Genomic DNA, 15,487 nt, shown 5'->3' on the forward strand with positions numbered 1-15,487 from the left:
TGAATTTTAGTGTTGATTTGAAGCGTCAATTTTTATCTGAATGTTGAACCAGTGTCTCCATTTATTTAAACATTTTATCTTTATTATTATATGATATATGTGTATAAAAAGTGTGTATGGTATGTGTGTGGTGTGTGTGTGTGAAAGAATTTCAGTGCTATCTGAGCATCAGTCTTATCTAGACTCTAAACTAGTTTCTCCATTTTATTTAACATTTTATTTTTAGTATTATTAGTATTAGTATTATATTATTACTATTGTTTGTATTATTATGTGTATATACCAAGTATGTATGTGTGTTAATAAAGTTGTCAGGTGCCCTGTGACTCTGTGGAGGTTAGAGGACACCGTTGTGCAGTCAATTTCCTCCTTATGCCTTTACGTATGTTTCAGAGATTGAACTAAAGTCATCAAGCTTGCATGTCCAATGCCTTTACCTTCTGAGGCAGCACACCCAGCTAGGTTCTCTAATTTTCAATATGAGCATCTTGAGGCATCCCCAGGCAAGGCAATTTTCCTAGGATGAGGAAGTTAGACATGTCTTGTGGGACAGTATTCCTCTATTACATCATGTTGTCTATACCAAATCACAATACACACCTGTGCACATATGAGCATAAGGGAAGTTAGGCTTATGATTGTGGGAATCAACAGCAAAAGTATTCCTGTTACCATCTAGCAACAGCCCTTCTTCTTAAGCAACACTGGGCCACAGGCAGAGTTACTTGCCAAGTATAAGTTTGTTGATTGGAACCACATTCATCAGTCAGCTGGCAAAACTGCAAAGTATCTATAATTCTATGGATTTTATTTTATTTATGTGTGTAGGTATGTATGTAAGTGTGTATGTGTGCATGCACATGTGCGTATTGTGTATGTGTCTGTGTGTGTGTGTGTGTGTGTGTAGTGTATCCTGTGTGTGTATGCCATGTCATCTGAAACCAGAAGAGGATTTCGAATCCCCTGCAACCAGAATTTTAGGACATTATGAGTAGCCTGACATGGTTGCTGGGAGTTGGACTCCACATGTCTTTTGGCTGAACTGTCTCTCTAGACCCCAGAGTTCCACAGAACTATCTCTGTTTCAGGTTTTCTAAGTGTCTTTCGCTGCTTCTCAGGAGGAGAACTTTGCTGATAGATATGATAAAGCTGTGATTGTGGAGACGACACACACAAACGGGACGCTTGTGGCACCGGCTTCTCAGCAGGTACCTGGTCATGTTCAAGTATTCCTTTATCAAAAGCCTATTAACATGAATCTCGTGGAATTTGCAACTCTTCACATTGAATCAGGCCTTGGGGGGGAATGTGCAGTCTAAATATGGAAGAAAAATCTGATGTTGAAAAAGCCACTCAGTAGAAGAAGCTCCAACTTCCACATTCCCAAAGCCTTGAGAAGCGAATGAGCCGACCCATCTGCTTTTCACTTTAATTCAATGAGGTATTTGATTTTCAACTACTGTCTCAGCACTGTATTAAAACCTTGTTACTAGGGAATAAAAGAAAATTACCTGTAATCCCCTTTCCTCAGAAAGCGTGTTATTATAATGGATTTCTCACGTTCCTCTGCCTGAGCTGCTGCCTAGAGAGAACCTCAGAGCTTTAGAGCACTCAGGCTGCTACCCAGCCTTGCAGGCTCTGTCCTGGCGCTGGGCTGCACTCACCTGTTGGTTGGTAGGAAGAGACAGAAGGCTTGTGGAGTACGGTGACCTTGCATGGAGTTCAGCCAGGGCCAGGTGACAGGGAAGCTAGCATTAAGATGAAATTCCAAATGACTCAGTAGAGCAGACTCTTCAAATGATATCCCCCACACCTATATTCTAAATCTGTCAGGGCCACTCAATCAGAGCTGACCTCCCTCAAGAATTCTTTTTGAGGTATCATAATCTGTGGTAACTATTCAGAAAGGTTGTGAATGAGATAATTTCCCCAGACAATCGGTCCTGTTTTAAAAGAAACAGTAGTCCTAGTGGACAGCAGGTGACACCTGTCTGCTTTGTCTGATGTGTCCTGCTCTTACCAGCCTGGGAAGATCTCTGCATAGGAAGGAGGCTTCAGATAGCCCTGGTAATCCAAGCTCATACTCCGAAGGAGAGACAAGACGAGTTCAAGGCCAGCCTGGGCTACAATGTGATATTCTCTCAACACACACACACATACACACACACACACACACACACACACACACACATACACACACACATACACACACACACACACACACACACACNACACACACACACACACACACACACACACGGGGGGGGGGGAAGATACTAGGGCTCTGTCTTCACACCTACTGGGACAGAGGCTCACAGCTAGCTTCCTCATTCTTATTTTAAGGCATTTTTAAATGAGTTGCAGGTTTTGCCATCTGTATGTGAGTACATCAAGTGGTTGTTTAGTGCAAAAGCGGGACATTGAAGCCAATGGAACTGAAGTTACTAATGTTTGTGAGCTGCCACATGACAGCTGAGAATTGAACTAGGGTCTTCTGCAAGACCAGCAAGTACTCTTATCAATGGAGCCATCTCTCCAGCCCCTCAGGTAGACCTTATAATAAAACCAAACTTATTATATCTTCTTCCTCATACTATAAATTCTGGTAACTGCCCTCAGTGTGTATGTGTGTATGTGTGTGTGTGTGTGTGTGTGTGTGTGTGTGTATGTGTGTGTTTCTCTCAGTGTGTGTGTGTGTGTGTATATCTGTCTGTGTCTGCATAACTCTGTGTGTGTCTATGTGTGTGTCTGTGAGTGTTCCAACGGTCTAGCATCTGCGATTTTCTACATTTCTATAGCTCTTGTGCCTGTACACATTAGCACTTCTGTGCCTGAATTAGTCTGTCTGCTGCCAGTTTACCTTATCAGCCGTCACTATTGGAACTTCAGAGTGAACACAAGAACTAAAAAGTCTCCCAACAATTGGAAACATCGCCATAGTAGTTTAGTAAATAATAAATGTGTCAAAAACCATCCACTTCCTGCTCTCAGGCGATGGAGAGCTGCATTACAGAGGCCACTTCCACTAAGCTCTCCTGCTCTCCCTTCTCCCCATTCCCCATCACTCTGCTCTATTATTACTATTTGGTCCTTAATTAATGGTCACCATAATGTCACCTACTGCTTATAGGTATAACACAGAAGAGGTGGGAACAAACACTCATTCAGGCTTACCATACAGCTGGTATGCTGCAAGGAATTTAAAATTGTTTTATGGAATGCCTAAAAATGTAGGCACCATTAAGTGAAGGAAATTGAAGATTTACAAGGTAATTTTCTTAAGTTTTCCCCTGGGGGAGTAAAAGAATTGCTATTAGTAAAACAATTGATTGGGAGCATTAGCATGGATTAGGTAATAAAGAAGCTCAAGGAAGTAAAAGGTCCTGCTGTCTAAGATCTTGGGTAAATTAGGAGGTGTGTGTGTGTGTGTGTGTGTGTGTGTGTGTGTGTGTGTGATACAAAAGGAGAAGAAAATACACCACCAGTCATGGAAAGCATGAGAGGACTAGCTGATGTAAAGGGACAGCTTCCATTCCTCAGTGAGAGAGCACAGTAGAGGCCATCAGTCCCTGATGGAGTACTCACTACAGCTTCCTTACATTGTGTCTCCATCCCTCATCCTTCTGCTCAGCCTTGGTTCCGTTTCCTCATCACTGGTGTGTATCCACGTACACACTTCAATAGACTCCTTCAGCAGCAGCATTCATTGTCCATGTCTGGTTCTGAGATATAAGCTACCAAGCATGGTCGCTCATCACTGCTCTTGTCTGTCAGCACAGCTCTCTGTGAACTGCCTGGACTCTGTGAAGGCTTCACTATGTGGGTCTTTATCTCCTGTTCTATCTCTAACCCATGAATTATTCTCAACAATAAAAATACAACAAAAATAAAAACAAAATAACACAAAAGCCACTCTGGCTCCTAGCAGAGTAGTAGGAGGTGTGGCCAAGGATAAGCAGAGATAGTTTAGTCCGTAAGAAGTCTGTCATGCAGGTTCTTTGGACCCACAAACGTAATGGGTATGTGTCACATCCGTCACCTTGGTCCTGAGGCAGGTGGAGGCGAGTCAGTGAAACTCACTGGCTTGCCAGTTTATTCAATCGGATGGGCTCTGTGCTCACTGAGAGTCTCTTTCTAAAAATAGAAATGGGGTGGGGTGATAGGAAGACACATGAGATAACCTCTGACTTCTACATCCAATAACACATACATGTAAGCAAACCTGTATGCACACAAATGTGCACATACCCACAGAAACGTGTATAAAATCCCACATACAAACACAAAATGAAATAAAATGATGGGGTGAAGGGAAGTTAATGAGTTTGTAAGCCATCATAAAGAAGTGGAGGTTTTCTTGGAATTAAATTTGAGCTTTTGGAAAGTGGGAATTATAACCTGATCCAATTTTCTAGTTAATTAATAAAAATGTCTATTTTGTCTCTAAAGGGGAAAGGGTATCATTGAGAAAGTTCTTATAGTGCAAAGGTGTGTGTGTGTGTGTGTGTGTGTGTGTGTGTGTGTGGTGTGTATGTGTATATGTATTTGTGTGTATGTAGTATATGTGTATGTGGTGAGTATGTATGTATGTGATGTGTGTGTGTATGTATGTGTGTGTATGTAGTGTATGTGTATGTGGTGTGTGTGGGTATGTGGTGTGTGTGTATGTGTGTGTGTCTGTGCGTGTATGTGGTATGTGTGTATATGTGGTGTATGTGTATATGTGTATGTCTGTGTGTGTGTAGTATGTGTGTGTATGTGGTATGTGTGTGTGTGTGTGTGTGTGTGTGTGTGTGTGTAGGGGATGGGAGAATCCAGTCATGTCAGTAGGAGACAAAGTGTTAAAAAGTGATTCGATTATAAAAATGTGGGACAGTAAGAAACCTCAGGGATATTTTGATGTACAATATTGTACAAAAACCTGAATTTATAGGAAGGAGCCAAGCATGACCTTGAGGCCTTTGTAGTCTGCAAACGGGAAGTTCAAGTCTCAGTTGACTCAGGTGAGAAATACTTTGCAGGAGTTGCTTTGCATGAATCAAATAATCAGGACTTTGGCTTCAAATAGATTTTCCTTTGAGTTGTGGATTAGGCATCCAGGCCAAGCAGAAAGCTGACTGTGCAGAGGTAAAAGGTGAGGTGAGTGGAAGGCTCTGAGGGAATAGGTGTCTATCCTGGCTTGCTCTATTTCCTTTAAAGTAGCCTTCCCAGACTCATAGCTTATCCTGTTTGTATTCATCCTTAGACTCTACAAAAACTGTTCTAGCAGCAAGTAGGATCTCTTGAGTTTGAGGACTGTCCTTTCAACAGCTTCCTGGATGTCCACAGTTTCCTCTGTGTCTAGCACTTGGTTTTTATTTTATCCACTTTCCCACCCATTTACATGAACTTTGTCCCCTCTCCTCATTTTTGGATCTGATAGGAAACATCCATCTGCTCATCCTCTTGAGATCCACAGCCACAGTGCACAGCTTCTGTCTCACTGTCATGATGCTAAGTGTTCAAGGAATTCTGTCTCCTTGTCTTTATGCCATGCTTTAACTACAAAAGCCAGGTGGTAAACAAAACTAAATAAAACGTAAGTCCAGGGTGTAGTCATGTGGGAGAACAGTGCCTAGGCTGGGTAAGACCTGGGTTTAATCCTCAACCCTAAAAGCAAACAAACAAAAAAGAAATGAAACATGCCATAGGAAAAATATACAATAAAAAGGGACAGTGTCAATCTACCAAGGACCCATTTTATATATGTCAGTGAAACAAATTTAAATACTGAAAAGAAGACAAACTTACCCATGGACCACACATGCTGGGGTGGATCACCATTATCCTTTACCTTCCCAGTCATTTATCCCTTGTATTGAATTTATCAATAACCTTTGTATAAACAATATCAAGATAAATATAATTGACTTTGATATTTCTCACATTTTACAGGAACCATTGAATGAAAAAAAAAAAACCTAGAGAAAACATGAATAAAATTTTCTTTTACCCTAAAGAAACTGTTTTTTTTTTTTTTCAGAAATTTCTCTAACCATTCTCCTATTAATGGACACCACTGATACCCAAAAACCACTTCACCCCAAGATATGCAACCCTTAAAAACATTATTTTTTTTTCCTGGATAAATACTGTTTTAATGAGCTTTGATTTAAGCATGTGGTCTTCTCAATTCAAATTCAAATTCTTGGAGGTAACTGATAGCTTTGCTGTTCTGTTCCTCTATGCATGTCCTTTGAAACAAGCACATGGTTACTCCAGAAAAGCTTGCCTTTGGAATGAAGAAAGGGAGTGAACAAGAATCCAAGCACTTCTGAGTCACATCTCGGATTAGTCAGCAGATAGGCAAGGTGGCTATAAATAGAAAAATGAAACAAACACACATACAAAAACCAATATAAAACTAGCTCTCAGATCTGGAAAAATTCCTGGGCACATTTGATCACATTTGGATGGCATCCAAATCAAATGTTAAAATCTTAGATAAGCAAATCCCTATGGTAGTACCTGTCTAATAGCCTCAGAGGTTGTGTGGAGTCACTGTGTTCCTTTGATGATATTACCTTATTGTGAGATGAACTTACTCGCTCATAGTACGTGTGTCTGATCCCAAAAGGATTTGATTGATACAGTGTTGTGTTTTGAGCCTGCACACAGGTGATCTGCCTGCCTGCTGGTTTCCACTGAAGATTTGCCTGGTGGGGAAGGTACAAGGATCACAGGTTTCCAATCCAATTTCATAATTTTTATTTGTCATCAGTCATAGATGAAGAGGGCTCTTGGAACCCTGTCCAGGAAGCTTGTGGCAGAGAGATGCCATTGTCTTCAGTGATGTAGCCACTGGAAAGTTACTTCTGCTCCAATGAATAGCTACCCATAAATACCCTCACTAATGAGCCTAGTTAAATCAAGGAGGTCCCAAATCAAAACCAAAATAGAGCAAAGACATGAAAGTGAGATGGGGGAATTGCGAGGAGGGAGACTGAAGGGTAAGAAAGCGTAGAAGGATGAATGAAACCAGAATATATTGTATGAATGTATGAAATTATAAAAAAATCTATTTTTAAAAAGAGTTAAAGAAGGGTAGAGACCGGGCAGGGGAAGAAAGGAAGGAAGGTGAGATGGAATGGGGAGGGAGGGAGGAAGAGAGGGATGGTGAGAGGGAGGAACAATGGGAGTGGGGAAACTAGAGAAGAGAGAAGGGAGAAAGGAAGAAAGGAAGGAAGGAATGAAGAAAGGAAGGAAGTTTGGTTTTAGTATACAATTTCTTCAGATGAATTCCTAAAAATAACACAGTAATCCAACGTGGCTGAGTGATTGCTTTGTGTGATAGAGATTGTCAAGTAAAGCAATCAAATCATCTTTTATATAATTATAAACATCTTGTAAACTTAGTAGTGTTCAGTTCTGTGGCTAGAACCAGAGTTACCTCCAAATAAACGGTTCTCTATAGAACACATGCAGAAGCAGGCATTCTGTTGAGACAAAGTTTAAACTTGGCCAATGCTTCTATGTTTCTAGCTTATGAAACTGTTGTGCTTTATTTTTTTCATTCCTTTAGCCCCCATTGTAGTTTAAATATGAAATGTCCTTCATAGGTTCATGTGTTTGGAGGTTTGGTCTACAGCTGGTACTGCTATTTCTGAAAACTGTGAACCAGTAGTAGGTAGAGCTTTGCTGATGTGTGTTACTGGAGGCTGGGGATAGGGTGAGATTTTAGAGTCTGTGCTCATTTCCTGTTCTCTCTCTCCCCCTGCTTCCAGTATTCGGATCATGTGTGATTGTTTTACTTCCTGAATTGAAGGCTCATGTCAGCCTCATGCTGTCAGCCCTTGTCCTACATGATGGTTTATACCACTTTGTAACTGGAGACCCCAATAAATGTTTACTTTCCAGCTTGCTTTTTGTCCAATACTTTATCATACCAACAGAAGAGAGACTAGAAATAGTCCATTTGACATTCTAATCTCAACTTCTACACTTTACTCTCTAAATAATCCTGCTCTCTAACTGTAATTTGTGTTCTGCTTCACCTCAAATTACATTCAATCTATAAAAAGTATTTTAACTTGTATCTTTTCTGGCCAAGAAAGAGCTTCTTTGTGATATTTGACAAAGGGAAGAAAAGTATTCAACAACAATGATCAGTATCAGAACCAACACTATATTTCCTCCTAGGGGAATTCCAGCACACCCACTTCCCAGAAACTATCACCTTGGCAGTAATTTTATTTTAGCACAAATATGCTTCTTCCTTGTGTTTACTTTAGTTCCAAAGGGTTTTCATTTCAGCAGCATCTCTGGCCCAATCCATAACATGAAAAGCACACACACAGTCCATATGGCAAAGGAGGAACTATGTAAAGGTGCTAATTTAAATCAGACAGAAACTACCAAATGAGTTTATGGCCTATTTTAAGAAATTGGGTTTTTGTTTTGTTGTTGTTGTTTATGTTTTTAAACAGCCTCATGCTGGGCTAGAGAGGCATTTTTGCAAGGCAATAATTCCTGGAGGACCTGTGATATCAGTGCAGCAAACAATGGTGAAAGAATTTGAACTAAAATGTTTTAGTAAAGCTATGGTGTGCCAACTTTGACACTTATTTGAAGAATTAAGATGAAAGATTACGAGTACTCTGGTGAAGCTACAAATCTTATTATTATTAATAGAAGTTTGGGATAAGACCCTGACAGATTTTGTTGTGTTCCAGACAACATTTTCCTCGCAGAGTATGTCATTGTTTTTTCAGTATCTTTTTCATGTGCATCCGGAAAAAGGAGCACTGAATGATGATGATGTTCCCTGCTGTCAGAACACACAAGGAAGACAAGTGTTCTCCTGTAATGGGAGCTAGGTGCTGAGAGTGTATGCGGGTGTATCAGGAGATTAAACAAATAGATAACATTTTCCATCTTATTTCCTTCAACATCAGACCAGAACCCAGAAAATTGAACTTTAAAGAATTAATGATATGGTTATAGGATTAACAGCACTACCTGTCAATGAGCTGCCTACAAGGCTCCAGTTGCTCTTGGGATATCCTGATGTCAAAAGATCGAGCTTCTTCAAAATCTGCTCACTGTGGAGCCTAAACCAGCTGGCCTGGGTATCCATCTGATGACTCTGAGAGCCTGTGATGAAGGGGCTGAGAAATTGCTCTGATGTATCATAGTGCCTGCATCTAAAGCAAATTTGTCTCCAGCCTCCCAGGCTCACTGGATATTAAGATAAGGCATGGGGGCTGGCACATATTCCCTTCAGTTTCAGTCTGAGACATGTGGAAGTGATTCTAGCCTAGACGATCACATTCCTCCTGAAAAATGTTGGCAAGTCCTCAGAAACTGCGGCCAGTTATGATTAGCACTCTTCTGAACATCATTTGGGAAAAAATAAGGTCTGAGAGAAGAGAAAGAGAATTCTGGCACCTTCATGAATCCAAAGAAATGTTTTATGAAGAATAAATCCTTGCAAACGTGGTACAGAAAAAAAAAAAAATCAATAGGACTTGCTGACTGCCTTTCTGAGTGCAGGAAGGAGGCTGGTGTAAAGTTAATTACTGCCTTATTAGGCTGAGCTTTGGACCTGGGAACCCGAAGAAGCCAGGATAAACGCAAAGAAATCATTTCAGCTGCCTTCCCCGTGGCAGGAAGTGGTAGAATTTGCATGCACGGTATTAAAGGAAAGACACAAGGGTCTGACTTCTAAATGCCAACATAATGATGAACAGAATCCTATCCATAGTTACCCAGAATCTGTTCTCTGTGTGCTCTGGGGTACTGAGTAGGAATGAAAATCTCTCCTTGAAAATCAAACATAATAATCAAATTCTTCAAGATAAAAAAAAAAAAAAATCAAGTGTGACGCTTTAATGCTTAATGGCGATCAGTGACCAGAGAGTAAGTTCTCTGAGGAGCACTGTCTTCCAAAAGCTTTACTTTAGGCATGATTCAAAAAAACAGTTTGAGACATACATAACTTCTATATATAAATGCAATGGAAATTAATATGCTATTCATAGTATTGAAAACCTAGCCACAACAATATTATGAAACATTTAGACTATAAACTAAAGATAAATTACCTATAAAATGATTATATGAAAGAAGAAAATAAATTATATATATATATATATATATATATATATATATATATATATATATGCCATACATACAGACACACACACACACACACACACACACACACACACACACACACATATTGAACCAGAGAGGCATTACCTATAAAGTATCTACTTTATATACTAAATATTTATAGAGCTAGAAAATACAAGTTTTCTCTTAGTCTGTATCCTAGGTTGGTTTTTAAATTGCTTTTGCAGCCTTAGAAGATTTCTGTGTCTAAAGCTAGATGGAGTGCGTGAGTCACCTGGTAATACAGCACCAGCAACATCATTCCTGTCAATATGGCATCCTGTGGATCTGCAGTGGATGCCAGATGCTATGGAATAGAAGGATGCTCTTACACCTCTGCTCCTCATGTGACTTTGTGAAGAAAGGATTTTTCTCTCTGGGAGAATACTTCAAGCAATGCTTGCCTGACTGTTACTACGTTAAGGACAGCAGGTAAATCATTGGCTTAAGCCAGAGAGGCACATTGATTTAGGGACACAAAGAAAATGCTCACTAAACAATGTGCTATCCAGCTGGAGAATCATAAATACACCCATTGCCAAGCAAATGGATCTAATGCTTAATTAACTTTCGCTCACCTTCCAAACAATGAGGACACACTGAAAATACAATCAAATCCATTTAGTCTCAATCTAGAGCCAGAGTCTGTGTTGCAGCCCAGAGTAAAGGGAGATTGTTGTTGCTGTTGTTAATTCTGTGTTTGTGTGTGTGTGTGTGTGTGTGTTTCTGTGTCTGGCATACATACACACACACACACACACACACACACACACACACATATATATATATATATATATATATATATATATATATTTCTAACTTTTTCTGACTTGACCTACATATGTATGTATAACACAATATATAGATAAATAGATAGACATATGATAGACAGATGATAGATATATGATAGATAGAGATAGATAAAATATTTCTCTCATACACAAATACATATGAGTGGGAGAGAGAGAAGAGAGAGAGAAAGAGACAGACAGACAGACAGACAGAGGAAAAACTAAGAAAGTCTGGGTTATGAAGATGTAGCTTTACCTTAAGTTCCATTTCTTAAAAGGATGTCATTTATCTATTATTATAAACATCCACTTTTATAGTTATAGGTCAGAAGGACTTTTTCATGTTCAAAAGCAAATATAATTATAGCTAGTTTTAAGTGCACAGGGAAACCAAAATCCTTCAGGTGTCTGGTTTAGGGTTTCTATTCCTGTGATAAAATGTCATTCTCCAAAGCAACTTGGAGAGAAAAATGTTTATTTCCTCTTACAACTCTACGGTTATCACTGAGGGAAGTCGGGGCAGGAATGAAAGGCAGGGAGTTTTATTGCTTCTGGTGCAAGCTTGGGACTACTGAGGTACCAGCCTTGGGAACTAAGTAAGTGCTAGTTGTGGGGCCCCAGTGAGAGGGGGCTACTGCAGAACTGATCTTAGTGTTGAGGCAACAGCCTCTAGGACTAAGCTGGGTTCTCAACCTCTTAGTGATTTGTCTCTTGTTTATTATTTTGCATCTTGGTAAATTCTGATACATGCATACACACACACACACACACACACACACACACACACACACACATATATATATATATATATATATATATATATATATATATCCAAAATTATTTTCTAAATTTTCTTCTGACTGAACCCCAGGATAGTTTCCTAGAACAGCAGCAGAGTAAAGTGCATTATAAAGCAGAGAACGGGCACTTATTTCTTGTGATTTTTCTGAATGTTGTCAGATTACTGCCAGCCACCTTCTAACCAGGAAGCTGGGGAGCAGGAAAAGAGACAGCAATGTTCAGTGGCTATTTTGTCCCCAAACAATATGCCCTAGTGAGTCCATATATGTGCTCAAGGATACGATTGTGTCTTCCTTGACTGCCATTGTGATCTTGGGATGTTATTTGGCCACTCTATCTCTCAGTGTCCATTTATAAAACTGATCTTTCCTTTACCCGTAGCACGATACTTAGTGATGCTAAAGTACTTAGCATAGTACTGGGACTGTGGGAAATATATGTCTGTCATATACTATTTGTTTTTAGTGACAAAAGTTATTTGTAAATATATATATATATATATATATATATATATATATATATATATATATATATATATATATATATATATATATATATATATATGCAACCTGACTAAAGTTGCAGATCTCTGGATCACAAAGTCTCATGGCAGAAATTAGACAGTTCCCAGTTCCTCCTAAATGGTTTTTGTTTGTGTGGTGTGGTTTGAATAATAATGGCCCTTTAGGCTCCTATATCCAAATGCTTAATCACCAGGGTACAGAAGTGCTTGAAAGGATTATGAAAAGATTATAAAGATTAAGAGGAGGTATGGTCTCTCTGGAGTGGGTGTGGCCTTATTGTAGGAAGTGTGTCACTCGGGGTGGAGTTTGGAGTCTCAGTATCCCTCACCCCTCCCCTTCCCTCCCTCCCTTTCTCTCCCCATATCTGCTGCCCTGCTTCTGCCTTGAGAACAAACTAGTCCTCTGGAACTGTAAGCAAGCCCCTAATTTACTATGTCCTTTTCTGTCAGTTACACTGGTGGTCACGGAGCTGCTTCACGGATGTAGAACAACCACTCAGCCAGTTTTATTTTCATTTTTGTTGTTTTGTACCGAGACATCTCCTCTGTAGCCAGACTGGTTTCTAACTTACTGCGTAACCATGGATAGCATTGAACTTCTGACCCCCCGATCTCAACTTCTTGTGTACCCCAATTCCAGAGTAGTAGCAAGAGACCCAGGGCTTTGTACATGCTTAAACAACTGTTATGCTAATAAGCTATATCCTGGCTCCTTCCTACACATTCTCCAGCTTTGTTCTCTGCTTTAAAACTGTACTGTTTACACTGATTTCTAAAACTAGGATGTATCACTGCTTTATAATCATAAAGTTGATTAATATGTTCTCATGCTCTCTATTCCTTGGAAGGCAAGATATAAAGATAACTAACACACAAATTAGCTTACAGTCATTGGAGTAGATTTAGACATAGGGGCTGAGAATACTGTGGTATAAGCAAAGAGTTGGAATATGTATATTAATGTACAATAGAAAAAGACAAACGTTGTCATTGTAATAGTACCATAGATACTACTCATTTTTAATCCTATCATGACAGTTCCCCCAAAGAGGAGGGCATTTACCCACTCTGCAAGATGAAAGTGGAGGGCAGTTGTAGGTTTGCAGCTAAGGCCTGAACCTTGTTGGAAATATGCACTTCTGGGTTCTGTATCTTTGTCAGACATTATTGGCCTGGCTGCTTCTGAAAGTGAGCATTTATCATTTTAGGGATGTTGAGGAGTAGGCAGAATGTCGTGGAAAATTTTCAGGAAAGTTTAGTGATGAAAGATTAGCTTGCATATGAGTTATTAATAGTAACATTATAGCAGCATTATCACCCCAACCCTAAGCTGCTGCTGTCATCAGTTCTATTTGTATGTCACTCCAAGTGACCTCAGCAGTCATATCTGCCATACTCCCTAACTGTCCCAAGTCCTTGAACTAATTTTCATTTCCTCACATGGGGTGGAATTTCTTTTCTCCATGAATTTCCCCAAATATGTTACCTTGAGATATCAGGATACTTGACTCTTGAGTCAATTTTATGGTTTCATTACTTTCACTACTACTAATTTTTCAGGAAAAATAAATACTGACTCATAAAAAAAATTATTTGTGCGAGCTTTGGACCAGAATCAAAAGTAAGGTGACCAGTTTCATTTGTTAGCAGCCAAGAAGGTTTTAATGACATTGAAGATGAAGCTAAACCATAAATAAGATATAATGATTCTGATGAAGCCTAGACACAAGAATATTACTCTAGTACATCCCCAGCCCATTGACTTTAGCTATCATTCCATGTGCCTCTATCAGTGTTAAAGTTCAAGGCTATAGGCTATAGTTAAACCCATTATCTACTACAGAAAGGAAAAAAAATTACAAACAGGCTACTTTTGCTTTAGAGGAAAAATGTCTTGATATTCTACGTATCTGATTCCTAGACATTGAAATTAAGGAAAATAGGTTAATACCAAGTAAATATTGGAGTCAGGCAGGAGAGGCCTGATCTATTTCACTATTCAGAGTAAAGATTTCTATTTGATCATAGCCAAGAAGAGAATGAATTCCAGGTGTTGGTAATCTGTGAGGGTTTCTTCTTTGTATACATTGAGAGAATAGAGCCAAGTATTTCCCAATTTCAGAGAGGAAAAGAGAGAAGAATGAGAAATGCATGTGTGTCTATGTGCTCCGTCATGAAGTAATATATGTACTTTGAGAAGAATCTGAAGCAGTCTCTCATAAACTTAATACAGGGGATCTCTTTACCCTCACATCTCTTTCAACTTAAGCATGTGCAGGTCTCTGCCAAATATCTGCTTCCAATAGAGGTAGAGGTTTCAGAAAAATTTAATGAGATAGGAGACATGCTTAATCTCTGTCCTTTAAGATGATCCACTTTATTAAACTCTACATCTCCTCCAGAAGTTCCCACACCGACGAACCACACCTGTATCCATCAGGAAGTTTCCAACCTACTCTCATTGTCTAATTCAATGTTGATCATCAGTCTCCTGGAGTTTGGAACATCTCCCCAAAGCAGCTAGGAGAGGGCATGACTTCCTTACAGCATCTTGTCTAAGCAGTCCCAGATATATTTACAAGCTCAGCTTTTCTTCTTCTTTCAAACTTATCTTCCCAAAGAGGGCACACGGGCCATGTTTCATTATTCCAGCTAATGTGAGGGAGGAGTGGAGTGGATGATTTAGAAAAGGAAGTATCCTCCTGATAAACCTGTTAACAGCAGCTCAAGAGTCTTTTATTTGAAGAAATAAAAATAAGTATGTAGCTGGGAGGTATTCTTTAGGGATGGTCTGAGGAATGAGGCGAATTCTTAAAATCATTCCTTTCCCCACACTGATATTTGCACTCAAACAAGGCTCTTCCTTTTTATTTATTTGTAGAAATAATACCTACCTGCCAGTAGGTTTTTGGATTCTAAGAGTATATTTCTGTTGTCTGAGGAAGAAAGAGAGCTATAAAGGAGAAGGAATATATGGTGGCTTAGAAACACCAACAATGATCAGAGGCTAAATGAGTCAAAGAGCATATCCTTTAAGAGAGATGAGAATTGTGTTCAAATTTTCAGATCACCCACTTAATATTTTTATGACCTCAAAGTTGCTAAGCACTAGAGCCTTGCTTATTTTATACTCAAGATCAGAATAAGAAATTCCTGCACAAAAGTGGTTGTAGTTAGACAAAATGGGTTGCCATATTAATCAGCTTGACAGAAATCTACA

Source organism: Mus pahari, chromosome 4 (genome assembly GCF_900095145.1).
Source record: "Mus pahari chromosome 4, PAHARI_EIJ_v1.1, whole genome shotgun sequence".
Taxonomy (NCBI): Eukaryota; Metazoa; Chordata; class Mammalia; order Rodentia; family Muridae; genus Mus; species Mus pahari.